Here is a 27,741-nt window from a genome sequence, read left to right as displayed (position 1 = left end):
TGGAAGTGACAAAACAGGATTGGAGGCTCTTCAAAGTTCCATTTCCAGAGAATTGTCATTTTTTTATGTCTGGACAGTCAACAGAAGAACTCACTCACAGTCCTGTCTTTATTTCACCTGACTTGAAGCTCACCTAGTGCTAAAAGCTATTCTGGGGCGGTTTCTCAAAAAACAATCAAAAGCAATTAATTAACATTATGATTGCCTGAGGCAGTGCATAACATTTGGGGAAAACAATAGGCTAAAAAGGAAAAGCTGGGGAGTGAAATATCTAGAAATGCTTTTAAAACGTAATCTTGGGAATCCAGAAGTCAGTGAACATGTGTAGGGAAAAATTTGGGAAGGCCTTAAGTGGTCACCTTGGGCTGACCTAGAGGCTCTTTGCAAGCAGGAAGTAAAGACAAAGTAAAGACAGAATTGTCAATTGCCTGGCTGAGTGTTGAAGGCTTATGCTCCTATGCACACATAAGAGCTCCTCAGCAAAGACTGGGAGGAGAGCTTAATAGTTGCAGAAATTTAGGAAATTTTCGTCAGTCATTATATGAATGGTAAAGTTATCAAGCAGAGACTTTTTTGTCACACATTACAAAGAACTCAGAATTTTCAGAAGTAGGTAGAATATAACACTAAAAAAACAGAAAGAACAACAAAGGGAAACTAATAATCACTGGGGAAGGAGCATATAACTTTGAGAGTTAACACACTATATTATTAAAATGTATAGGTTTCAACAAAAAGTATGAAATACACAAAGACGCAAGAGAGTAAGGCTGACACACAATAAAGAAGTCAATAGAAACTGACCCTGATATGCACAGATGTTGGACTGACTAGATAAGGACTTTATATCAGCTATTTTGCATATATTCAAAGGACCGAGAGAAACTATATCAAAAGAACAAAAGGAGAGTATAAGGACTCTATCTCACCAAATACTAAATCAGAAGATAGAAATTATTTTTTTAAAAAAGACAGAAATTCTGTAGTTGAAATAATATAACTGAAATGAAAAATTCACCAGATGAGATATATATCTGATTTTAGGAGGCAGAAGAAAGAATCAGTGAACTTGAAAATAGGTCATTTGAGATCATCCAGTCTAAGGAACAGAAAGAAGAAGGAATGAAGAAAAATGAAAAGTTTCAGAAATGTGTGAGACATTTTCAAGTGTAGCAACATGTGAATCATGGGACTATCAGAGGAGAGAAAGAGGCAGGAGAAATAATCACAAAAAAATTACCCAAAATGATGAAACACATAAATTTATACATTCAAGAAGTACAATCACCTCCAAGTAGGATAGCCTTAAAGAGAGCCACACTTAACACCATTATAATCATAACTATTAAAAGACAAAGAAAGAATCTTGAGAGCAGCAAGAGAGATGCAAATGATCAAAGAAAAGAGATCTGCAATAAGATTTACAGTTGATTTCTCATCAGGAACCAGGGAGGCAGAGGGCAATGGAATGCACATATAAAGTGCTGGGGAAAATACTGTCAATCACGAATTCTGAAATTAGCAAAATTATCCTTCAGAAAAAAATGTGGGAGAGGTGGGACAAAATGACAGTGTACAAAGATATGGAACTGAGTTGTCCTATAGGGGAGATAGAAAATAGCCAGGAACTGTTTTGAGGACTCCTGTAACCAGAAACACATAGTATGCAAAGCAGGAAGGGCCGAGATCACAGAGCAGAACTGTAAGAATCCCAAGCTTTGGAGGCTGGTACCCCTATCCTACTAGCTTGGCAGGCTACACTTGAATTATTTCCCCATAGGGAAAAGTAGCAGTCTCTACTAAAAGCAAACTCCAACTGTGAAATTAATTACCAAATTTGGACTGCTGCATACAAGCTCTGAGCACAGATAAACTCAGAGTGAGCATGAAAGAGGTATCTCCCAGCAGAAAGGAAACAAAACAAAAACCCCAGAGATTTTTGGAGTTGGCTGAACTCAGAAGAGTGGAAAAGGGTTGTGCCCTAAGAAAAGAGGCAAATAGAGTCAGGTACCAACTCGTGGCACTTGATTGGTGAAACTGTGGGGTCCATCTCTAAAAATGATTTTTTTTCCCAATTTTTTTTTCTCTTTAGCAACCCATTAGATACAGCTAAAGGCATTCTCAGGATTCAGGATTGTCCAAGGCAGGCGCGGAGTTAAGATAGACAAAGTAACTGATTAGGTGAAGAGATAATTCCCTAAACAGCATATCATCCCCACAAAAGGTGGGGGCAGGACTCAGCATAATTGGCACCTCTCATTTACAGAATTCAGACTCCAGGAGCTGGAAATCAGAAACAGTTTAAGCCTGCCTCTGCATCACCCGCATCCCTGGCAGGGACAAGGTTCGCCAAAAATTGAAAGCACCACACAACTTTATACCAGTGCGGAGATGTGGGCTGAAAAGCACCACCTGCTGGGCAGAATAGGAAAAACACAGAATCAAGAGGCCTCACAGGAAAGAACTAGTATACTGTTGGGTCTCATCCTCAGAGATTCTTGATACGTATTGCACCTTCTTCCTGAGTCCTGGGCCTGTCTTTTATGGGAAAGTATGATTGGGGTTAATCCTATCTGGTAGGGCAAGAACCAGAAAAACAAGAGCTGAAAAATTCTGATCACTTAAACAGAAGCTATGCTAAAGGTCTAGAATAAGTTGAACTGAGTGTCAAAGAACAGATAGAGAGCAAAGCCAACCAACAAGAAAACCCTAGGTAAAAGAAATAAAGCAAGCTCCAAAATAAACTCATCAAGGAAACCAGATGCCTAGACAGTAGCAAAAAATCAAGAGTCATACTTGTAAGCATGAGCATATAACCTAAAGGAACAGCTAACACTTCAAATGAGAAATTAGTTGAAACAACGAATTAAAGGTGTTCAAACACATCTTCTAAATCAAATCAACAAGGTGAAGAAAAATATGGCAAAAGAGAAGAAGGCTATAAAGAAGACACTGGTGACCATAAAGAGGAACTCAAAAGCTTGATAAAACAAATGGCAGAACTTACAGAAATGAAAGGCACAATGGAAGAGATGGAAAACACAATGGAGACTTGCAACATCAGATTCAAAGAGGCAGAAGAAAGGATTAGTGAACTACAGGACAGGATGTCAATAATCCTACACAAAAAAGAACAGTGAAAAGTGTAGAGAGATATGAGCAGATGTCAGAGAGCTGAATGACAACATGAAGCATACAAATAAATATGTTACGAGTTGGTCAGAAGGAAAAGAGAGGGGAAAAGAGGCAGGAAGAATAATGGAAGAAATAATGAAAAAATTGTAAATTTTATGAAAGACCTAAAATTATAGGTTCAAGAAGCACATTATACCCCAAACAGAATAGATCTAAATAGACCTACTCCAAGACACTTAATAAAAAATTGCCATATGTCAAAGACGAAGAGAGAATTCTGAAGGCAGCAAGAGAAAAATGATCTATCACATACAAGGGAAGCTGAATAACGTTATATGTGGATTTCTCAGCAGAAACCATAGAGGCTAGAAGGCATGTTATCATATATTTAAAATACAGAAATATAAGAATTTTATATCTGGAATTAACTATCCTCAAAAACCGAGGGAGAGTTTAAAATATTTTCAACCAGATACAGAGAGAGTTTATGTACAAGAGCCTTGACTATAAGAAATATGAAAGGGAGTGCTACAGGCAGATAGAAAAAGACAAGAGAGAGAGGTTTGGACAAAAGTGTAGAAATTAAGTTTATTAGTAAGGGTAAAAAGAGAGGGAAAAAATAGAATATACATATAAAATCCTAAACACAAAATGATGGAGGAAATTACTGCCTTATGGTAGTTAGATTCTGTGTCAACTTGGCTAGGTGAAGGTGCTTAGTTCTATTGCTGTGGACATGAGCCAATGGCATGTGAACCTCATCTGTTCCTGATTACATCTGCATTTGGCTAGGAGGCATGCCTGCTGCAATGAATGATGTTTGACTTAATTGGCTGGTGCTTAAATGAGAGACTCAACGTAGCACAGCCCAAGCATCTCAGCATATCTCATCTCAGCATTTGCAGTTCAGCCCAGGCCTTTTGAGATGCAGAAAGGAATCACCCTGGGGAAAGCTGTTGGAACCAAGAGGCCTGGAGAGAAGGTCAGCAGAGATCACCCTGTGCCTTCCTACGTAAGAAAGAACCTCAGTTGAAATTTAGCTGCCTTTCCTCTGAAGAACTATACATCAACTAAACAAATCCCCTTTTATTGAAAGCCAATCAGTCTCTGGTGTGTTGCATTCCAGCAGCTAGCAAACTAGAACATGCCTTAACATAATAATATTAAATGTTAATGGATTAAACTCCCCCAATCAAATGACATAGACTGGCAGAATGGATTAAAAAACAGGACCCATCTATTTGCTGTCTACAAGAAACTCACTTTAGAACTAAGGACAAAAAATAGGTTGAAACTGAAAGGTAGGAAAAAGATATTTCATGCAAACAGCAACCAGAAAAGAGGAACAGTAGCTACAATAATATTAGACAAATTAAACTTCAAAGGTAAAATAAGTAAGCAAGAAAAAGAAGGACACTCTACATTAGTAAAGGGGACAATTCATCAAAAAAATAAAATCATAATATGCACCTAGCCAGAGTTACCCAAAATACATGAGGTAAATGCTGACAACATTGAAGGGAGAAGTAGACACCTCAACAATATTAATTAGAGACTTCAGTATACCACTCTATCAATGGATAGAACAACTAGGTGGAGGACCAATAAGGAAACAGAGATTTTGAATAATATGATAAATAAACTTGACTTAGATATTTACAGAACATTGTACCCCACAACAGAAGGATTGTTCTAGTTTGCTAGCTGCCAGAATGCAATATACCAGAAATGGAATGACTTTTAAAAGGGGGAATTTAATCAGTTGCTAAGTTACAGTTCTAAGGCCGAGAAAATGTCCCAATTACAACAAGCCTATAGAAATGTCCAATCAAAGGCATTCAGGGAAAGATACCTTGGTTCAAGAAGGCCAATGAAGTTTAGGGTTTCTCTCTCTCAAGTGAGAAGGCACATGGCAAAGGGCACGTGGCAAATACGGCATCATCTGCTAGCTTTCTCTCCTGGCTTCCGGTTTCATGAAGCTCCCTGGGAGGCGTTTTCCTTCTTCATCTCCAAAGTTTGCTGGCTGGTGGACCCTCTGCTTCGTAGTGCCGCTCTCTCTGAATCTCTCATTCTCCAAAATATTTCCTCTTTTACAAGACTTCAGAAACTAATCAAGACCCACCCAAATGGGTGGAGACATGTCATCCCTTAATCCAGTTTAACAACCACTCTTGACTAAATCACATCAACCAGGGAGATGATCCAATCACAGTTTCAAACACACAGTATTGAATAGAGATTATTCTACCTTTATGAAATGGGATTTATATTAAATCATGGCTTTTCTTAGGGGGCATGCTTCCTTTCAAACCAGCACAAGGATACATGTTTTTCTTATGTGCTCCTGAATCATTCTCCAGGATAGACCACATGTTGGATCACAAAGCAAGTCTCACTAAAGTAGAGAAGATTGAAATTATACAAAACATTCTCAGATCAGAATGGAATGAAGTTAGAAATCAAAAAATAGGTGGAAGTCTGGAAAATTCGCAAATATAAATAACAAGTAGGTCAACAAGGAAATTACAAGAAAAATCTCTAACTATCTTGAGACAAATGAAAATTAGAATAGTGTATATCAAAACTTATGGGATGCAACTAAAGCAGTGCTGAGAGGGAAATTTGTTGTACTAAATGGCTACATTAATAAAGAAGAAAGAGCAAAATCAAGGAATTAACTGCTCACCTGGAGGTTCAAGAGAAAAAATAGCAAGCTAAACTCAAAGCAAAGAAAAGGAAAGAAATAAAAAATATTAAAGAAGAAATAAATGGACTTGAGAATGTGGAAACAACAGAGAGAATCAAAAAACCAGAAGTTCATTCTTCTAGAAAATCAACAAAATCATTGGATCCCTAGCTAAGCTGACAAAGGAAAAAAGAGAGAGGATGCAAATAAATAAAACCAGAAATAGGAAGGGGGACATAACTACCAATGCTGCAGAAATAAAGGAGATAATGAGAGGATATTATAAGCAACTACATGCAAAAAAACTGGACAACTTAGACAAAATGAAGAACTTTCTTTAAAAGCTTTAATAAGGTGTACAGGTGGTTCAGTGATAGAATGCTCGCCTTCTCTGTGGGAGACCCGGGTTTGATGACTGAACCATGCACCTGAGAAAAAAAAAAGCATTAACAACCAAAATTGACTTGAGAAGAAACAGAATATCTGAACAAACAAATGACAAGTAAAGAGATTTAATCAGTCATCAAAAACTTCCCAAAAAATAAAAACCCAGGACCATACAGCTTCAGAAAGGAATTCTACCAAGCATTCAAAAAAGATTTATAATAAGCCTGCTCAAACTTTCAAAAAACGAGGTGGGAAAGCTACCAAAATCATTCTATGAAACCAACATCACCCTAATATCAAAGGAAGACAATGATATGACAAGAAAACAAGATTACAGACCAATCTCCTTTAATGAATATAGATGCAAAAATCCTGAACAAATTACTTTCTAATCAAATCCAGCATCACATTAAAAGAATTAAACACCATGCCCAAGTGAGTTTATTTCAGGTTATGAAAGGGTGGTCCCACAACAAAAAATCAATTAATGTAATACACCACATCAATAGATCAAAGGGAAAAAAACCACTTGATCATCTCAAATAATGCAGAAAAGTCATCTGATAAAATTTTAGCATCCTTTCTTGATGAAAACACTTCAAAGGATAGGAATAAAAGGAATTTCCTCAACATGATAAAGACAATACATGAGAAACCCACAGCTAATGTCATACTCAATTGGGAAAAGACTGATAGCTTTCCCTCTAAGACAAAGATGCCCACTGTCACCATTGTTAATGGGTTGGAAGTTCTGGTAGAGCAATTAGACAAGAAAAAGAAGTAAAAGGCATCAAAATTGGAAAGGGTGAAGCAAAACTTTCATTGTTTGCAGTTGATATGATCCTATATGTAGAAAGTCCTGAAAAATCTACCTCAAAGCTACTAGGGTTAATAAATGAATATAGCAAAGAGGCAGGGTACAAAATCAGTACACAAAAATCAGTGGGGTTTCTACACACTGGTAATCAGCAATCTGAGGAGTAAATCAAGGAAACGTTCCATTTACAATAGCAACCAAAAGAATAAAATATTTAAGAATAATTTAACCAAGGACATAAAAGAACTATACACAGAAAACTACAATAAATTGCTAAAAGAAATAAAGGAAACCCAAATAAATGGAAGGACATACCATGTTCATAGATTGGAACACTAAGCATAGTTAAGATGACAATTCTACTCAAATTGATTTATAGATTCAATGCAACATAAATTAAAACCCTGACAACTTACTTTGCAGAATAGAAAAACCAATAACCAAATTTATTTGAAATGGCAGAGTCCTTGAATAGCTGAAAATATCTTGAGAAAGAAAAATGAAGTGGGAGGTTACAAATTACCTGACTTGAAAGCATATTACGAAGCTGCAGTCCTCAAAACAGTGTGGTACTGATATAAATATAGGTATACTGACCAATGGAATCGATCTGAGTGTTCAGAAATAGACCCTCTCACCTATGGACAATTGATCTTTGATAAAGCAGTCAAGTAGACTCAACTGGGACAGAGTACCCTCTTCAAGAAATGATACTTTAGGAACTGCATATCCAAATCCAAAAGAATGAAAGAGAACCCCTATCTCAAACATTATAGAAAAATTAAATCAAAGTGGATCAAAGAACTAAACATTAGAGCTATGAACATAGATTTTTTAGAAGAAAATGTAGGGAAATATCTGAAAGATTTTCTAATAAGAGGTGGTTTCCTAGACCTTATACCCAAAGTTTGAGCAATGAAAGAAGAAATAAATAAATGGGATCTATTCAAGATTGAATACTGTTGTGCCCAAAGTACTTTGTCAGGAAAGTAAAAAGGCAGCCTGCAATGGGAGACAATTTTTGGAAACTACAAATCAGTTAAGGATTTACTATCCAGACTATATAAGGAGATCCTACAACTCAAAAACAAAATGACAAATAACCCGATTAAAAAATGATCAAAAGACATGGACAGATACTTTTTTGAAGAGGAAATACAAATGGCTCAAAAACATGAATGATGTTCAACTTCACCAGCTATAAGGGAAATGCAAAGCAAACCACAATGAAATATCATCTCACACCTACTAGAATAGCAATTAGCCAAAAAACAAAACAAAACAAAGCAGAATACTACAAGTGCTAGAGAGGATATAGAGAAAGAGGCACACTTATGGTGCAGCAATCCCATTACTAGATATATACTCGGTGGTATTGAAGACAGGTACACAAAGGAACATTTGTACACTGATGTTTTATAGTGGCATTACTCATGATTGCTAAGAGACAGAAACAGCCCAAATGTCCATCAATGGAGGAGTGGATTAACAAACTGTGATATATACGTATGATGGAATATTACATAACTGTAAGATAGAATAAAATCATGACACATTCAACAATGTCGATGAACCTTGAGAACATTGTATTGAGTGAAATTAGCTGGAAACAAAAAGACAAATACTGTATGGTTGCACTAGTATAAACTAACCATAATGAGCAAACTCTGGGGGTTAAAGTTGAGAACACAGGTTATCGGGAGATAGAAAGAGGGTAGAGATTCAGTATTTGATGATGAAGGAGTAGAGATTGCTCAACAGGATTGATTGATTGATTGATCCAGAGATAGAGAACACAATAATATCTGATGGTAGCACAATATTGTAAGTATAATGAACATATGTGAGTGTGAATATGGTTGAAAGAAGGAGTCTAGGGGAATAACACCAGAAGGAATGGAGAGAATAAAAACTGGGATAATATAATTTAGTAAAACCTAGAGTGGAAAGTGAGGGGATTAAATGTCCAAATGCAGAACAGTCTTTCATGAGGAGAATAAATGATTGTCACCACTGCAAGGTGTTGAAAGTGGGATGCTATATGGAACAAATACAGTCAGTGCAAACTAGGGTCTATAGTTAACAGTAACATTGTAATATTCTTCAATTAATTGAAACAAAGGCAATATGCCAAAGCTAAATTTGCATAAGATGGGGATATAAGGGAGGGATATCAAATTATTGTTGTTGTTATTGTTTCTCTTTTTTATTTGTTATTCTTTATTTTTATATGATTTTCTCTTCCTTCTTTGCAGAAGAAATGGAAATGTTAACATATAGATTGTGATGGTGAATGCACAACTACGTGATCATAACCTGTAGTCATTGATTATTGACTTAGTATGGATTGTATGATATGTGAATAAAACTGTTTGGAAAAACTAGACAAATGCAAGTGCTGGAGAAGTTGTGGAGAGAGATATATACATATTCACTGCTGGTAGGGAAGTAGATCAGTGCAGCCCCTCTGGAGGGCAGTGAGGTGATATGGAGGCTAAGCATAAAGTTGCATATGATCCAGTAACCCGGTTATTAGGTATAGACTTGGTGGAATTAAAATCAGGTACAGGAATGGTCATTTGTACACTGACATTTATGGTGGCATTATTCACAATTTGCAATGGAAGGAGGGAGCCTAAGGGTACATCAAATGATGAATGGAAAGGTGAACTGAGGTGTATCATACATTGGAATATTGAATGTCTACAAGAAAGAATGAGGTTGTGAGGCATGCAAATAGGTGAATGACCCTTGAAGACATTATGTGGAGTGAAATAAGCCAGAAACAAAAAGACAAATATTTATATAAATATTTTATATCACTAATATTAACTAAGTATAATGAGTAAACTCCAAGAATGTAATTCAAAAATGTAGGCTTTCAGAGGATAGAATGTGGGAAGAGATTGGCAATCAATGATTAAGGAGTAGAAAATGTTTAATTACGCATATTGTAAAGTTTCCTTATTTAAATAAATAAAGAAGGTAAGCTCTTAAAGATTTCACATCTACTCATGAGTTTTTTTTTTTTTTTTTTTAAAGGAAAGACAGAGAGAAGGAAGGAAGGATAGAAGGAAGGAAGGAAGGAAAAAAGGGAAACATCTCTCTTGTTTTATTGTATTTTGTTTCTTTGTTTTTGTTACATGGGCTGGGGCCGGGAATCGAACCGAGGTCCTCCGGCATAGCAGGCAAGCACTTTGCCCGCTGAGCCACCGCAGCCCGCCCTCTACTCATGAGTTTTGACTGTTATTTCTAAATTTTGAGATGCTGTACTCTGTGTATAACCTGGTAGCTCCCTGGAACTTTGGTATCTGTGTGATACCTGAGACTCAGAGTTTGAGTTCTGCAACTATAAAAGTCAGCATTACTACATAAAGCAACTGTTAAAGAAGCTGGAAAAGAGATCAGACTTCAATTAGAGATATGAATGAAATGAACTTGGTTAGAACTAAGGTAAATTGAAATACAGGGTAAAGGATGATAATGCCTGTATTTGAAAACCTCAACTTCTGTGTGAAATCTAAGGAAGAGATGTTTGTTTGGTAGAAAATTTACATTTTCTATAGCACACTATCTAATTTAATGTGAATGGTCAGTTTATTTACACAACATAATTAAAAGGAACTTGGAATTGGGAATGAGATCTTATTATTTTGTACAGATTAATATAATACCCCAATAAGCCTGAGAGCATTTTTGACAGAAAATTTTTAAAAGTGTATTTGCAAAGTTCCCTTGAGGGACTGGGAAAATTGTGGAAATATTAAACTTCCCCATGTGGGGAATTCTTGATAGTCTCTCAAGATTTAGGGACTCCCAATTTAATAAGCCAAGCCCTTAAAATGGGGCTTGCCCTTATGAAACTCATTTCTGCAAAGGAGAAGCTAAGCCTTCTTATAATTATGCCTAAGAGTCATCCCCAGAGAGCTTCTTTTGTTGCTCAGATGTGGCCCTTCTCTCGAGGCCAACTCTACAATATCTCCTGGGGATGAGCCTGGTCCTGGTACCATGTGATTGACAATGCCTTCTTGACCAAAAGGGGGAAAATAAATGAAACAATGTAAAGTTTCAAATTTATTTATTGAATTTGCATATTTTACTGAAATGTGTTCACATACCATGTTTTCTGTCCAAAATAAACAATCAATGTCTCATAGTATGTTTATTTAGTTGTGCAATCACTCTCAATTTTAGACAATTTTAATTGCTCCAAAGAAAAATAACATAGATAACGCACAAAAAGAAATCCCAAAATGTCCCATATCACTTATTCCCTCTAATAATTTACCCCTAGTTTTGGTGCAGTACTAGTAAGGTATTATTGTTAAATATAGTCTATAGAATGACAGAGGTAATTTTACCCCATAAACCACTGTATTATTAAGTATTTCTACAGGTGATATAAATTTGTAATATTTCATGCGTGAACTTATTTATATTTGTAGTGTTAATTGGTGAGACACATGACTTGAAATAACCCCTTCAAAGCAAATCGATCTTCAATATGGCACTACTACTTATAATCCCAATAATGAACTACCATCACCTCTATCCCATCCAAAACATTTAAGTTCAACTTCATTGACAATTCTGTATATATGAGGCAACTGCTCCCCCTTCTATAACTTCTGTCTACCTCTAGGTCCCTTATATTTCATATTTTAAGACTCTGGATTTAAATTTTCTTTGTGGTTCATTATAGCAAAAGCATGTAATATCTCTTCTTTTGTGCCGGCCTTATTTTCCTCAGCATTATGTCCTCAAGGTCCAACCATGTTGTTGCCTGCTTTAGGACCTCATTGCTTCTTAAATGCTGCATAGTATTCCATCATATATATATATACACCACTTTTGTTTAGCCACTCATCTCTTTTTTTTCACAATCCATTTGAAAGACATGTTCTTTCCATATGCAAAATACTTTCATTCCATCACAATATCCCAAAAGCCTTAGTTGGTGTTTTAGTTTGCTAAGCTGCTCAAAGCAGATACCATGAAATGGGTTGTCTTTTACAATGGGAATTTATTACCTTACAAGCTTATAGTTCTGAGGCTGAAAAAAATGTTCAAATCAAGGTATTATCAAGGCAGTTTCTTCCCACAGACCAGCTGCTGCTGATCCTTGACTACTTGGCCACATGGCAAAGTCCATGGCAGCATCTGCTGGTCCCTCCCTTCTCGTCCAGATTTCTTCACTTTCAGCTTCTTGCTTCTGTGACTTTCTATCTCTCTCTACTTATTACATTTACAAAGCACTCCAGTAGGAGGATTAAGACCCACTCTGGGCCATGCCTTAATTGAAGTAATGTAATAAAGGGGCCTACTTACAATAGGCTTATACCCACAGGAATGGATTGACTTTAAGAACATGATTTTCTTGGGAATATAAATTCCAAATCACCACACTATACCCTCTGAACCCCCGAAAGACATGTTCTTTCCATATGCAAAATACATTCATTCATTATAATATCCCAAAAGTCTTAAATCATTTCAGTAACAATATTAAGTATGGAGTCTCATCAAAATCAGTGGTCTGTCCTGGGGCACAATTCCCTTTAGTTTGTGAAACCTAGAGAAAAGGTTATTAGCTTTCAATATAAAAAGGAGAGACCATCAGAGGATAACATTCCCATTCTCACAGAGAGAAATTGGAAAGAAAACAGACATTGTAGGTCCAAAGCAATTCCGAAACCCTGCAGGGTATATATTCCTTTAGATTTCATGGTTTGAGAGACATCTATGGAACCATGTTTTCTTCCTGGATCTAATAAAGTGGCAGCCAAACCATTCTTAAATAATTGTGTAGTGACCACATTCTCTACAAATGGTAGGGTGAAGTTTCCAACAGCTTCAAGCATTGGGGTGATAGCCAGGATCTCTATCCCTATCAAGCATCAGGATGCTGGCCAAACTCTATAGTCTTCACCCTTGTCAAGCATTGAGGTATCGGTCAACTCTCTGCAATCCTCCAGGCATCTGAGAAAACTGGGGTGGTGACTTCTTCCTGAACAATGGGACAGAAGGCCCACCCTCTCCAAGCTACAGGGCGTACTCACCCCTTCCATATATATGGGTAGGTCTGCTGTCTTGACCAAGAAGTTGTCCTCAGTCCAGACGCAGCTTCCATGGTTCTGCCTTTGAAATAATTTTTCTTCTCGATCTGTTCTTGTTCTGTCCCTTTTTGTCCAGGCTAACAGGAGTTTCATTCATACAGATATTGCAACAAAAAAGTTATTGGTTTTATGGGTAGTACACAGGGGTCTAAACTATCAGACAAAAGAGCTTTCCACAAATCATTTCTGTATAAGTGCATTCTCAGTCCTCACTTGCACTGAAATGACTGACTGGTTCCATGTTCAGTTAAACCATCACAGAGAGTACCATCCTCTGGAGATTCATTTTCTGGAAGCTCAAAATTTTCCAAACCATCAATTTCTGGTTTATTTGTGCCCAGGAGTTCAGTTCTCATCTTATCCCTTTCCTCTCACGTTTTCCTATAAGCTGAAAGAGAAACAAGACAGCACTTTCCACATTTAGTTTGGAAATCTATTTAGCTAAATATCTAAGTTTGTCACATTCAAATTATGCCTTCCATCTGATACCAGGACTCAATCTTGCCAAGTTCTCTGCCACTTTAAAACAAGGGTCACCGTTCTTCCAGTTTGCAATGACACATTCATCATTTCTATCTAAGGCCTCTTTGGAAGTACATTTAGTGTCCATATTTCTATCAGTAGTTTCTTCAAAGCAACTGAGGCCTTTTCTATAAAGTATCTCACAATTCTCACCTTTACTCATTACCCAGTTACAAACCCTTCTTAACATATTTGGTACTTGCAATAGCAGCACCCTCTCTTCTGGTACCCAAATCTGTTTTAGTTTGTGAAGCTGCTCAAAGCAGATATCATGAAATGGGTGGGCTTTTACAATGGGTATTTATTAGCTTACACATTTATAGTTTGAGACTGAGAAAAATCAAGGCATTATCAAGATGATGCTTTCTTCCCGAAGACCAGTTGCTAACAACCTTGATGCCTCTGCCACATGGCAAGGTACATGGCAACATCTGCTGGTCTCTCCCTTCTCCTTCGGATATCATTGCTTTCAGTTTCTTGCTTCTGTGACTTTCTCTATATATTTGTCTATTTACAAAGGACTTCAGTAAGAATATTAAGGCCCTCCCTGAGCCAAGACTTCACTGAACTAACTTAATCAAAAGGTCCTACTTACAATAGGTATATACCCACAGGAATGGATTGTCTTTTATAATATGATTTTCTGTGGAACATACAGTTCCAAACCACCCACAGTGGGCTTCTCAGAGGTCTCAGGTGGAAAAATATTTCTGTATATATATATATATCAACTTCCAGAAATCCATTAATTAGGTTCTGGCAAGTCTGACATGAGGGCTTTCTCTGACCTGTCTTTCACCTCCCACCCTGTCCCAGGAGGGAAGAAGACAGCTTCTCCTTTAGGACTGTCAAGCCCACTTAGTTTTCTATATATTCATTTCTTGATGGATACTGGGATTGTTTTGATCTTTTGACAATTTTGAATAATGCCACTTTGAACACTTGTGTGCAAGTGTTGTCATGTCACTGCTTTCAGATCTTCTCAGTATACACCATGTAGCAGAATTGTCAAGTCATAGGGCAACTAGATATGTAATTTTCTGAGGTACTGCCAAACTATCTTTCACAGGGTTGTATCATTTTACATTCCCACCAACAGTGACTAAGTGTTTCAGTTTCTCCACACCCTCTCCAACCTTTGCAGCTGTTTGTTTGTTTTACAGCAGCCATTCTTATAGGTGTGAGGTGATATCTCATTGTGATTTTGTCTTGTATTTCCCTAATAGCTAATGGAGATGAACAATTTTTCATGTGTTTTTACCCATATGTGTTTCCTCTTTGGAAAACTGTCTATTCATATCTTTTGCCCATTCAAGAACTGGGTTGTGTGTCCTTTTGTTGCTGAGTTGCAGGACTTCTTTATATGCAATGGATAGCAAACCTAATCAGATATATAGTTTACAAAAATTCTCTCCTATTGAGTTGGCTGCCTCTTAGCATTCTTGACAAAGTCCTTTGAAGAATATAAGTGCTCAATCTTGAGGAGTTCCCATTTATCTGTTTTTTCTTTTGTTGCTTGTATTTTGGGTATAAGGTCTAAGAAATTACCTCTTATTGCTAGGTGTATTAGCTAGGTTTTCTAGAGAACCAGAATCAGCAAGACATATCTGCAAATATAAAATTTTAAAAAGTGTCTCATGTAACCCTGGGGATGTTAAGTACAAGGTCCGTAGGGCAGGCTGGGAGTTGGCGGCTCCGATGAAGTTCTCAGCTAACTCTCAGGAGTGCCTGACTGGGCAACTGTGGAGATGTAAAAATCCTAGATCTGTAGAGCAGGCCATGAGCTGGCAGCTCCAATAAAGGTCCTCAATGAACTCTCAGGAGAGGCAGGCTGACTGGCTAAAGCAAGAAGAATGATTGTCTCTTCTGAATCCTCCTTAAAAGCCTTCCAGTGATTAGATTAATCATCACTCACTGCAGAAGACATTGTCCTTAGTTTACTGCAAATGCAATCAGCTGTGCATACAGCCAATGTGATCAGGATTTAAGTCTATGAAATGTCCTCATAGGAGCAGACAGGCCAGTGCCTGCCTGACCATATAACCGGGTACCACCATTTGGCCAAGTTGATCCATCAATCTGACCATGAGAATACACCCATTGTCAACTTGGCAGCTATACACATCTCCTTTAACAATACTTAATCTCTAAAAAGAAAACAATAACAGACACGTTTTCCTCACCTAACCATACTCAACTGTCACACATACAACTGGAAATGCATTCAATCTCTCCAGAATAGAGTATGAGTCCTTGGGTAATATTCACTTTTAAACTTGGTATCTTACAACTTAAATACTATAACATGAACAAAACAACTTATGTCATATAACAAAATGGATAAAATAAAAATAAAAACAAAGATATTTGATTTATGTACAAATACATAGATACTAATTACAAAGCAAGGAAGAAATATTCATGCCATTACAGTCCTTGTTTCTGTAACTAATCACATGGTCATACTTCATATTTATCACTACTTTCTTCCACTATCCTTTCCATGTTCCCTTTACCCTCAGCAAGCACTTTCGAGGCCATAGTTCTTTGCCTGCTGGAGTGACTCAAACCTTTATTCCTGAACTCTCAGAGCCATTGGTAGCCCTGCCTATATTGGGTTGTTGCAGTTTTCCATTGATTTTAATCACAGGGCATGATAGTACTAAGAGACATCCTAGGGGATCGCCTATATTCCAGGGAAAATTCTTTTTTACCTCCATTGTGTAGCTGAAGTCCTATTTCCCCTGACAGTCAGGGTCAATCACCCCAGCCAGTAAAGTAATCTCCTTCTTGGCTTTGATTCAGGGCCATGAGTAGCCCAAAGTGACCAGGTGGCAGTCTTGGATTCCAGTTCAATGGAATTGTTGTTTCTCCTGGTGAAAGCACTCTCCTTCCTGGAACAAAAACCTGTAGACCAGCAGAGCTCAAGATTGCAGGTACAGGAAGCAAAAATTTTCTTAGTGGATCACTAGGGATAATAGTGAGTGGTACCACTCCCATTTCCACCCCTTGATTCCTGGACCCATGGATCCTGGCTATGGGAGAAACAGTACCATAAAGCAGATGCTGGTTTAGAGCATACACAGACTCCTGGAGAACATCACCCCAGCCCTGCAAGATATTGCTAGCTAGTTGGCACCATAATAGAGTTTTCAAAAAGCCATTCCACCATTCTATCAATCCAGCCACCTCTGGATGATGGGGAACATGGTAAGACCAGAGAATTTCATGAGCATGTGCCCACTCCACACTTCATTTGCTATGAAAGTGGGTTCCCCGATCAGAAGCAATGCTGTGTGGAATATCATAATGATGGATAAGGCATTCTGTAAGACCAGCGATGGTAGTTTTGGCAGAAGCATTGCATGCAAGGGAAGCAAACCCACATCCAGGGTATGTGTCTATTGCAGTTAGAACAAATCATTGCCCCTTCCATGATAGAAGTGGTCCAATGTAGTCAACCTGCCACCAGGTAGTGGGCTGATCACCTCAGGGAATGGTGCCATATCAGGGACTGAGTGTGGGTCTCTCCTGCTGGCAGATTGGGCACTCAGCAGTGGCTGTAGCCAGGTTAGCCTTGGTGAGTAGAAGTCCATGTTGTTGAGCCCATGCATAACCTCCATCCCTACCACCATAAGCCCAATGGGCAATGACAGGAGTTGTTGGGGAAACAGCTCACTAGAATCCACAGAATAGGTACCCTTATCCACTTGATTATTAAAACCTTCCTCTGCTGAAGTCACCCTCTCAGAAAAGTCTATCCACATATCTCTTCCTCAGACATCTTTGTCACCAATTTTCCAACCATGCCCTTTCCAAGTCCCTGACCATCCAGCCAAAGCATTAGCAACAACCCATGAGTCAGTATACAAATGCACCTCTGGCCAGTTCTCCTTCCAAGCAAAATGAATAACCAGATGCACTGTTCAAAGTTTGGCACACTGGAAGGATTTCCCCTCACCACTGTCCTTCAAGGATGTCCCAGAAAGGGATTGTAGTGCTGCAGCTGTCCAGTTTTGGGTGGTACCTGCATATCATGCAGAACCATCTATATACCAGGGCCAAGTTCTCTCTTCTTCAGTCACTTCACTGTAAGGAACACCCCAAGAGGTCATAGTTCTAGTCTGGGAAAGAGAAGGTAATGTGGCTGGAGTGCAAACCATGGGCATTTGGGCAACTTCCTCATGTAACTTACTTGTGCCTTCCTACCTACTCTGGCCCTATTTCATATATACTGTTTCTATTTTTATAATGGAGTGCTGCTGTGCATGCCCAATTCTATGACTTGGTGGATCAGACAACACCCAGCTTGTGATAAGCAATTCAGGTCTCATAGTAACTTGATGGCCCATGGTTAAACGTTCAGTCTCTACTAAAGCCCAGTTGTAGGCCAAAAGCTGTTACTCAAAAGGAAAGTAGTTATCTGCAGCAGATAATAAGGCTTTGTTCCAAAATACTAAGGGTCTGTGTTGTGATTCTCCTATAGGGGTCTGCCAAATATTCCAGAGAGCATCTCTATTTGCCACTGACACTTTCAGCAGTATTGGATCTGATGGATCATATGGCCCAAGTGCAGCTTGTACAACAGCCTGGACCTGTCACAGAGTCTCCTCTTGTTCAGGTCCCCACTCAATATATATAGCTGTTTTTCTGGTCACTAGATAAATGGGCTGGAGTAGCACACCCACATGAGGAATATGTTGCCAAAATCCAAAGAGACCAAACTAGGCATTATACCTCTTTTTTGGTCATAGGAGGGGCCAGATGCAGCAACTTATTCTTCACCTTAGAAGGGATATCTCAACGTGCTCCACACCACTGGACACTGAGAAATTTCACTGAGGTGGAAAGCCCCTGTAATTTTGTTGGATTTATCTCCCATACTCTGACATGCAAAGGCCTTACCAATAAATCTATAGTAGTTGCTACTTCTTGCTCACTAGGTCCAATCAACATTATATTATCAGTATAATGGACCAGTGTGATGTCTTGTGGAAGGCAGAAATGATCAAGGTCCCTGCAGACAAGATTATGACAGAGGGCAGGAGAGTTGATACACCCCTGAAGTAGGAAAGTGAAAGTTTATTACTGACCTTGTCAGCTGGAAACAAACTGTTTCTGATGGTCTTAAGTAACAGTAATTGAGAAAAAAAGCATTTGCCCGATAAATAGCTGAATACAAGATACCAGAGGATGTACTGATTTGCTCAAGCAATGATACCACATCTGGAACAGCAGCTGCAATTGGAGTCACCACATGGTTGAGTTGACAATAATCCACAGTCATCCTTCAAGACCCATCTCTTTTCTGCACAGACCAAATAGGAGAGACGAATGGGGATATGATGGGAATCATCACCTCTGCTTCCTTCAAGTACTTAAGAGAGGCACTAATCTCTGAAATCCCTCCAGTAATACAGTATTGCTTCTGATTTACTATTTTCCTAGGTAGGGGCAGTTCTAGTGGCCTCCAGTTGGCCTTTACTACTATAATAGTCCTCACTCCATGAGTCAGAGAGCTAATGTGGGGATTCTGCCAGTTGCTCAGTATGTCTATTCCAATTATGTATTCTGTAACTGGGGAAATAACTATAGAATGGGTCTGGGGACCACTGGACCCACTGAGAGATGGACCTGAGCCAAAACTGCATTGGTCACTTGACCTCCATAAATGCCCACTCTGACTGGTGAATGAAAGTGACATTTTGAGTTACTTCTGAACCACTGTCTAATAATCCCCCAAAATATCTGATCATTTCCTTTTCCCCAGTGCACAGTTACCCTGATAGAAGCCCACAGGTCTCCTTGGGGAGGTCTTTGAGGAAGATTAACAGTATACATTTGTGGCAGTGTAACAGGGTTCTCCCCCAAAGGGACCTGGCCTCCCCCTCATTCAAGGGGCCCTGGTTCTGTAAACTGTCTCAAGTCTAGACATTGATTAAGGGGCTGTGATTCTCTGTTTTTGTAATTCAAGTTAGACTTCTGTTCACTTGACCTAGAACTCTTCTGCTTATACAGCTCAAACAAGAATTTAATAGACTGCCAATCTATAGTATTTCTAGATTCCTCAGGATTTACTAGCCAGCACACAAGTCTCTGCAAGTCAGATTAATTTGACTCCTGCTTTGTGTCTGCTGTCCATTATGGTAGCCAAGTCCACCTTGCCTTTGGCAATTAAATGCTGTCACCTGGCTTCTGTCAACTTGGAATCTGATTATCCCTATTAAGTTTAAAGATTCCACCCCACTGACAGCAGTTCCCACAGTAATATCTGACCTACAGAGAAGGATGACTACAGGGCTCTTCAGGGATGATGGAGCCAGTCTCACAAATTTATTTATCACAGTTTTGGCAAAAGGTGCATCCTGTGGACATTCATGGGGTGTATGAGCCGGCTTTCCATGATAAATCCACTCTAACGTTCCAATATCTCTAAACCGTTGGATCCCCTCATCTACATTATTCCAGGGGAGGTCTGGCATTTCAGCCTCAGGTAATTTCAGCCACCTTTTGATCCATGTTTCAGCCAACCATCTGAACAAACTGTTAATACCTCTTCTAACCCCTTGAGCTATAACATTAAATGCAGAATCTCTGTTTAGTGGGCCCATATCAGTAAATTCAGCCTGATCCAGCTGTATATTCCTCCCACCATTATCCCACACCCTTAAAATCTATGGCCACACATATTCCCCTGATTTCTGTCTATACAAATTGGAAAATTCATGCAGTCCTTTTGGAGTATAGTGCACCTCCTCATGGGTGACACTTTGTACTGAACCTTTTGGGGCCTGTTGGGACTTTAGTCTAGTTATAGGTCTGAATGAAAAAAGGGATGGTGGGAGTGGGCCATGAAAAGAACTAGAAATATCTTCCAAGCCAATTGCTTCAGGGCATTCATTTGCAGTTTCAGCTGGTGAAACAGGATTAATTACTCCAGGTAGAGGGTCAAGGGCTTTTTCCTCATCAGGGGTAACTAAGTGATTCACAGGCATTGGAGGGTTAATCCCTTCAGGTGGAGGTTGGGTGGCCAACTCCTTAGAGCAGGCTGAAGGTAGGCAGCTATGTCCTCAAGGCAGACTATCATAGGGTTATCAAGAAAAGATGCAGCATGATCTAGGGTTTCAATGTCTCCATAACCATCATTATTAATCCATATGTCACCATCCCATTTTTCAGGGTCCCATGCTTTTCCAATCAGTGCCCTCATTATAATGGTAGATACCACGCAAGGTTGAGATTTCAGTTTATGTTGTAAAGTTGCTACTCCAACAATGATACTCTGAGTCTGATTTTCAGAGAGCTCAACTCTGTGGCTACAGAAAATAAAATTTTCCTTCAGGACACTCAGAAACTTTCACGTCTTTCATACAGTGCTTGAACTTCTCGTTTGAAGCATTCAGTTCACCCCTTTCCATCATCACTTTATCTAGCATATTTAATAACAACCAGCCAACATCATTATACCTCTTAATTCCACAAAACCCCATAAAGGTATCAAAAACATTATCACCCAGAGCCTGGCTTTGTATAAGTGAACAATTAGCAGAATCAAATGGTGATATTTTTACTATCCCTTTTTCCAGCTCACCCATGGATTGGCAGTGTCATTGTGATTACAGGAAACAGAGTCTTTAGTGCCTTTGAGTCTAGTCAGAGTAGAAAACCAATCATAAAAACCCATTTTTTAAGATTCTGTTTCTTAAGAACCACTCCTGGTACCAGGCTATGTTAGCCTGGGTTCGCCAAAGAAACACAACCAGCAGGACATATCTGTAAATATAAAATTTATAAAAGTGTCTCACATAACATGGGGACATAGAATCCAAGGTCTGTAAGGCAGTCTGCGAACTGGCAACTCCAATGAAGGCCCCCAATGAACTCTCAGGAGAAGCTGGCTGGTCAAAGTAGGAAGAGTGATTATCTCTTCTGAATACTCCTTAAAAGCCTTCCAGTGGGTGGGCCATGGTGGCTCAGCAGGCAGAGTTCTCATCTGCAATTCTGGAGACCTGGGTACCTTACCTGCCCATGTGGGAAAAAAAAAAAAAGCCTTCCAGCGATTAGACTAAGTGTCACACATTGCAGAAGACACTCTGCAATGGCTGCAGCCCATGTCATTAGGATTTAAGTCTATGAAATGTCTTCATGGCAACAATCTCACAGGCCAGTGTTTGCCTGTCCAAACAACCAGGCACCAGCACTTGGACAAGCTGACACATGAGCCTGATCATGACACTAGGTATTGAAGATTTACTTCTAGGAATTTTATGATACTGGCTCTTAAATTTAGGCCTTAAATCCACTTTGAGTTAGTTTTTTATAGGGCGTTAGGTAGGGGTCCTCTTTCATTCCTTTGTATATTCATATCCAGTTTTCCCAGCCCCATTTATTGAAAACACTATTCTATCCCAGTTCAGGGGATTTGGGGGGCTGATCAAAAATCAGTTGATCATAGATCCTCAGATCTATTTCCAATTTCCCAGTTTAATACCATTAGTCAATATGTCTATTTTTGTGCCAATGCCATAATGTATTGACCATATTGGCTTTATAATAAGCTTTAAAGTCAGGAAATGTAAGTCCTCCCACTTCCTTCTTAGAATGTTTTTTGGCTATTTGAGGTCCCTTTTCCCCTACATATATTTGATAACTGGCTTTTCTAAGTCTGAAAAGTAGGTTGTTGCAATTTTGATTGGCATTGCATTGAGTCTGTAAATCAATTTGAGTAGAATTGACATCTTAACAACATTTAACCTTCTTATCCATGAACACAGAATGTCTTTCCACCTATTTAGGTCTTCTTTGATTTCTTTTAGCAAGTTTTTGTAGTTTTCGGTGTAAATCTTTTACATTCTTGTTAAGTTTATTCCTAGATACTTGATTCTTTAAGTTGTTATTGTGAATCAAATTTTTTTTCTTAATTGCCTCCTTGGTTAAGTCACTATTAGTGTATAGAACACTACCGATTTTTGCACGTGAATTTTGTATCTCATCACTTTGCTGAATTTATTTATTAGCCCAAGCAGATTTGTCATAGAGTTCTCAGGATTTTCAAATAGAGGATCACATCATCTGCAAATAAGGAGAGTTTTATTTCTTCCTTTCCAATTTGAATTCCTTCTATTTCTTTTTCTTGCCTGGTTGTGCTAGTTAGAACTTCTAGCACAAGCTGAATAGCAGTGGTGTCAGAGAGGGATGTTACAGATCCTAGGGTAAAGGCTTTCAGGTACTCACTGTGCCATGTTCCAGATCTTAGGAGGAAGGCTTTCAGTCATGTACTATGGAGTGGCTGTGGGTGCCACTGTGGGTTTTTCATATATGCCCTTTACCATATTGAGGAAATTTCTTTTTATTTCTTCTTTTTGAAGTGTTTTTATCAGAAAAAGATACTGAGTTTTGTTGAATGCCTTTTCAGCATCAATCAAAGTAATCAGGTGATTTTTACCTTTTGACATGTTAATATATTGTTTTACATTGATTAATTTTCTTGTGTTGAACTACCCTTGCATGCCTGGAATAAACCCCATTTGGTTGTGGTATATAATTCTTTTAATCTGCCTTTGCATTCAATTTGCAAGTATTTGGTTGAGAATTTTTGCATCTATAGTCATTAGAGAGATTGGCCTATAGTTGTCCTTTCTTGTAGTATCTTTATCCAGTTTTGGTATTAGAGTGATGTTAGATTGACAGAATGGGTTAGTTAGTATTCCTTTTTCTTCAATATTTTGGAAGAGTTTGAGTAGAAGTGGTGTTAGTTCTTTTTAGAATATTTGGTAAAATCCTTCTTTGAAGCTATCTGGCCCTGATAGGAAGGATTTAGATGACTGATTAATCTCTTCCTTGTGATTGATTTGTTGAGGTCTTCTATTCTTCTCTAGTCAGTACAGATTATTCTTGTGTTTCTAGGAAATTGTCCATTTCCTCTAAGTTGCTAGTTCATTGGCAAGTTATTCAACATATCCTTTTATGATTTTTAAAATTACTTTGGAGTCTGGTAATGACACTCCTCCCATTTCTGATTTTGTTTATTTGAATCTTCTCTCTTTTTATCTTGTCAGCCTAGCTAAGGATTTGCCAATCTTGTTGATCTTCTCAAAGAATCAACTTTTGGTTTTATTGATTGCCTGTTGTTGTTGTTTTTGTTCATTTATTTCACACTTTGTTATTGCACTCTGTTATTTTTTTTTATATTACTTGCTTTAGGGTTAGCTAACTGTTCTTTCTCTAATTTCTTCAACTGTTCAATTAGGTCTTTGTTTCTGAATCTTTCGTCCTTTTTAATGTAGGCATTTAGAGCTATAAAATTCCCTCTCAGCACCATCTTCACTGCATCCCATAGATTTTTATATGTTGTATTCTCATTTTCATTCATCTCCAGATATTTACTGATTTTGCATGCAATTTCTTCTTTGACCTGCTGGTTGCTAAAGAGTGTGTTGTTTAACCTCCATGTGGTGTGGAAGTTCTGATTCTTTGGTGGCTACTGATTTTCAGCTTTATTCCATTATGGTCAGAGAACATGCTTTGAATAATTTCAATCTTTTTGAAATTTTTAAGACCTATTTTGTCCCCCAGCATCTGATCTATCCTACAGAATGTTCCACAAGCACTTGAGAAGAATACATGTTTGGGGCTACAACAGTCTATATATGTGTGTTATGTCTCATTTATTTATCACATTGTTTAAGTTCTTTATTCCCTTATTGATCTTCTGTCTAGTTGTTCCATATATAGAAGAGAGTAGTGCATTGAAATCTCCCACTATTATTGTAGAAATGTCTATTGTTTCTTTCAGTTTTTCCAATGTTTGAAGTTCCTTGATTTGGTACATAAAATTTATGATTGCTATTTCTTCTTGGCGAATTGTCCCTTTTATTATTATATAATGTCCTTCCTTGTCTCTTATGACATCTTTGCATTTAAAATCTATTTTGTCTGATATTAGTATAGCTACCCCTGCTTTCTTTTGGTTACAACTTATGTGGAATATCTTTTTCCATCCTTTCGCTTTCAACCTATTTGTATCCTTGGGTCTAAGATGAGTCTGTTGTAAACAGCATATAGATGGATCATGTTTTTAAATCCATTCTCCCAATCTATATTTTAATTGGGGAGTTTAATCATTAACATTCAAAGTTAACACTGTAAAGGCAGTTCTTGATTCATCTGTCTTATACTTGGTTTTTATTTATCAGATATATATTTTCTTTTCTTCCTCTTTATCTTTCTAGTAACCCTTACTAATATTCCTCAATTCCATGCCATCCTCCAGACCCCTCTTTCTGAACTTTTTTTTTTCCAGCTGACAGAACTCCCTTCAATATTTCTTACAGGGCAGGTCTCGTTAAGAAATTCTTTCACATTTGTTTGTCTGTGAAAGTTTTAATCTCTTCCTCAGTTTTGAAGGTCAGCTTTGCTGGATATAGAATTCTTGGCTGGCAAGTTTTCTTTTTCAGAATCTAAATGCCATACCACTGCCTTTTCACCTCTATGTGCTTATTAAGTAGTTATTAGTTTTATATGGTTTCTCTGCTATGTGGTGATTCACTTTTCTCTTGCTGCTTTCAGGACTCTCTCCTCTTCAGCATCTGACCATCTGACTAGTATGTGTTTTGGAGTGGGTCTGGATTTATTCTATTTGGAATTCATTGGGGTTCTTTGATTTGCATATTTATGTCTTTTATAAGGGTTTGGAAGTTTTCCCCAATTATCTCCTCAAATAATTTTCCTGGTCCTTCTTTCTTCTCCTTTTGTACACCAATTATTCTTATATTTGCACACTTTGTGCTGTCAATCATTTCACTGATTGCCAATTCAATTTTTTCCATCTTTATGAACATTTGTTCTTTTGCATATTTGAATTCAATGACTATCCTGTAGATCACTATTTCTTTTTTCTCTTCAAATCTGCTGTTGTGCATCTCTAGTATATTTTAAATTTAATCTACAGTATCTTTCATTTCCATAAGATTTGCTATTTTCTATTTATTTTTTCAAATTCTTTTTAATTCTCTTCCTGTGTCTTTTTTGATACTCTGTATTTTTAGCCAACCCAATGAAGTTATTAGGAGATTTATATGTACATCTTTAATTAGTTGTTCCAAATTCTGTGTCTCCTCTGGTTTTTCAATTTGGTAATTTCACTTGACCATATCTTCTAACATTTTCATGTGCTTTATGTGTTTCTATTGGTACCCAGGCATTTGTTTATCTTGATAAAGTTATTTTGAAAGTTTATTTCCCCTCTCACCTAAGACTTTGTAGTTGCTTATGTTTGTATTGAAGGTCTCCTTTTGCACTTGATTTGCCTCTGATGACACCAACCAAGACTGAGTCCTCCCATGGGAGGTGCAAATCTTTTTGGAAATCTGTTGAAGACTGAGCAGAAAAACGGCTTTTCAGAGTGTGCTTTTCTGGTCTTCCCAGCAGACTGTGCTCTTGGGCTACCTTTTCCCCTCAAGCCTACCTCTTCCAACCTGCAGTCCACCAGGCAATGTCCAAACAATTGAGTGTCTAGTCAATGCTGCAGGTCTCTGTACATGCTGAAAGCCACCAGCCCCAGGGGTGGGCAGTGGGTACTGGGCACCTGTGTAGAGAATTGGCCTTTGGCATGATAGTTCTGGTGAGTCTCAGGCTCCTGAATGATGGGGTTTGGGGCAGAGGCACATGTGTGTGCAAGCGGGCATGTGGTACAGATGCACATGTGAGCACCTGCCTGGTGTGGGAGCAGGGTATTTGTCTGGGGAGTTGGGCAAGGGTGTACACATGGGTAGGACAAGGGGTTGGAGTTCAGGGGTCAAGAGATCAGTGCAAGGATATATGTGTACCTGTCAGGGAGGATGTGACTGTGCTGGTGCTTGGGTCTGGGGGGCAAGGCCATGTATGTATGTACACAGAGCTCACAGGGGCAATGGGGTGGGGTTGTGCCTCTATTTCTGCTCTAATTTTTTTATCCCCTTTCTCTTATTTCATTTTGGTTTTAGTTTGCTCTTCTCTTTAGCTATTTAAGTTAGACATTTGTCACTGCCCTAAGTTTTTTGTGTGTGTATGTGTGGTTTTGTTTAAATATGTGTGTTCATAGTCATAAATTTCTCTCTAATCATTTCTTCAGCTGCATACCCTATTAAGTTTACTATTGTTTTGGTTTCCTAGGCTGTTCAAGAAAATATCATGAAATGGATCAGGATAAACAGTGGGAATTTATTTTCTCATGGTTTGAGACTGGGAAAAGTCCAAATCAAGGCATCCTCCACGTGATGCTTTCTTCCCAAGACAGTGGTGTTCCAGGGCTGGCTCCTGGAGAGCTTGATCCTTGGTTTTTCACAAGTCAAGGCACACAGCAGCCTCTTCTGGCCTCTCTGTTCTCTCTCCTGTATTCTGTCAATGTCCATCCTCTTGCCTCCTGTAGCTTTTTCTTTGCCTGAATTTCCAGTAATGGGATTCAGACACAACCTGATTAAGGAGGGCCACACCTTAACCTAATAACTTCATCAAAAGCCCTACTTACACTGAGTTCATTCCACTAACCTCCCCCATCTACCTCCTGCTGCTCCCTATCTCTGTGACCCTCACACTGCACCCTGCTCCTGTGCTCCAAGGCCTGCCTAAGCTGTACCCTACCCCCACAGTCTGCACATCAAATGTCCACAAAGCCCCATCCCACTCTCCAGGCTCACAGATTCCAGTGTAGCATCCCTGACCCATGCCTATACCTGTACTGCAAATTGTCACTGCACTGTGTGCCCTGCAACCTGCTCCACATCCATTCCACAGATACAAAGCTTTAGTCTACTGAAAGAAATCAACTTCTAAAACAACCATATCAAGATATTTACATGCTCAAATTTCAACAGAAGATCACTAAGTGTATCATGATGCAGACAGGTACAGCCCAGCCTAATAACCAAATTAAAACTCTGGGAGACACAGACTTTGGAACAACTAATCAAAGATGCTCATATAACTATACTAAATAAAATCAATGGGATGGCTAACAACATAAAGGAGATCAAAAAAGACATTAGAAGGGCATAAAGAGCAATTTGAAAAGAATGAATAGAAAAATAGCCAATATCACA

The sequence above is a fragment of the Tamandua tetradactyla genome, chromosome 1 (genome assembly GCF_023851605.1).
Source record: "Tamandua tetradactyla isolate mTamTet1 chromosome 1, mTamTet1.pri, whole genome shotgun sequence".
NCBI classification, from domain to species: domain Eukaryota; kingdom Metazoa; phylum Chordata; class Mammalia; order Pilosa; family Myrmecophagidae; genus Tamandua; species Tamandua tetradactyla.
This window is presented reverse-complemented; position numbering follows the sequence as displayed.